Consider the following 1,648-nt stretch of genomic DNA (forward strand, 5'->3'; position numbering starts at 1 on the left):
GGTAAGTTTTCCACTGTTGTGCCTAATTCTATTATTGACTATAACATTTCTCTTATGGGTTCCTCCTTAGCTAGAAAGTTCATGGGACCTAGACCCAATATTGAGGTTGCTAGAGCTTTTGTTAAAATAAAATGGTGTCTCATTGTTCAAGTGGAGGTTTTTGTATTACCAAAAGTGTTTTTCTCTTTTGGCTTCTCCTATGAGGAGGACATGTTGGCTACTCTCTATCGGGGACCCTGGGTTATTAGTAAGGATTATTTAGCTTTAAAAAAATGGTTCCTAAAGTTGGGTCTTTTATATTTCACCTTTGAAGTTTTCCCTATTTGGGTTCATCTTCCTAGGTTACCAATGGAATATCTAAATGAAGATGTGTTTAAGGGGATAGCTAGTTCTTTTGGGGAACTCCTTTCCATTGATCCCATGACTGCTACCAAGAAAAGGCTTGTGTATGCCAGAATATGTGTTGGAATCCTTCAATCTAAGGATATTCCCACCTTGATTGCTATTGTGTCAAAATTGGGAACATGGGAGTAGACTATAGAGTTTGAGACTCTACCTTTTGCTTGTTTTAACTACAAAAAATCAAGCCATTGGGATAAAAAATGTCCCTCTAGAATTCAGAAGAAAGTGGTAAAGCCAAATGAAGGGAACCAGAAAGTGTGGAGAGCCAAACCTAGGTAATGGAAGGGTATTCCAGATATGATGAATCCATCCTCGAATATAGATGAGCAAAGAAGTGATAAGGAGAAATACATTGTTAGTAATGTTTCAATAGAAGATACTCATAATGAGAAAGAGGAAGGCTAGGTGTCTGGGGAGTTGAAAGAAGATCACATTCCTAGATCGATAGGAGACTTGTATTTGGAATCTTCCACATGGATAATCAATAAGTTAGCATCTTTGAACAAGGATGAAGGCTCTGATGTGGTTGATCCTAGGGCAATGGAAAATGTGGATACTACTAATCCAAACTTTGGAGATGGAAAATCATCTAGAGTTGATGTTTCTCTTTCTCCTAAAGTGGTTCGTCCTACTTTTGGAGATCAGAGCATAAATGCATTAAATGGAGAATCTTCTATCTCTGTGTTTTGTTTTTAAGATTCCCTTATTTTTTAGGAGAATCTTAGTTCTTCTAAAAAATCAGGATCTGGAAAGCCAAAGCATTTTGGTAAAGAAAATAAAATCTAGGAGGAATCAGAAATCAAGGATGATCCACCTTTCACACGGGTGGAAAGGGAAAAGGGAAACAAAAAGTCAGCAACTTTTGGAGTCTCTACAAGAAATAGGATAAAGGATGACTATAGAAATACCAAGAGTTCTGAATGAAAGTCATCAAAATGGCACATGGAGCATGCTAGTCTTCAGAGTATTGTAGATGGGATTCAAAAAACTATCCCTAAACTATGCTTAAACAACACCCCTTTTAAACAACGAAGATTATGACTTGGAACATAAGAGGGCTCAATGGTCCACACTAGCAGAATATTTTGTCAAATTTTCTTAGAGATCATAAACCAAACATTATGGTTATTCAATAGACCAAGATGCCAAAAGATAAAGTTATAAAAATGAAATTTTTTCAGAACTATGGCATACATTATAATAGCTTTGATGTTGTATCAAGAGGTTGTGTTATGTTTGGAATTAC

Source organism: Cryptomeria japonica, unplaced genomic scaffold (assembly GCF_030272615.1).
Source record: "Cryptomeria japonica unplaced genomic scaffold, Sugi_1.0 HiC_scaffold_610, whole genome shotgun sequence".
Taxonomy (NCBI): domain Eukaryota; kingdom Viridiplantae; phylum Streptophyta; class Pinopsida; order Cupressales; family Cupressaceae; genus Cryptomeria; species Cryptomeria japonica.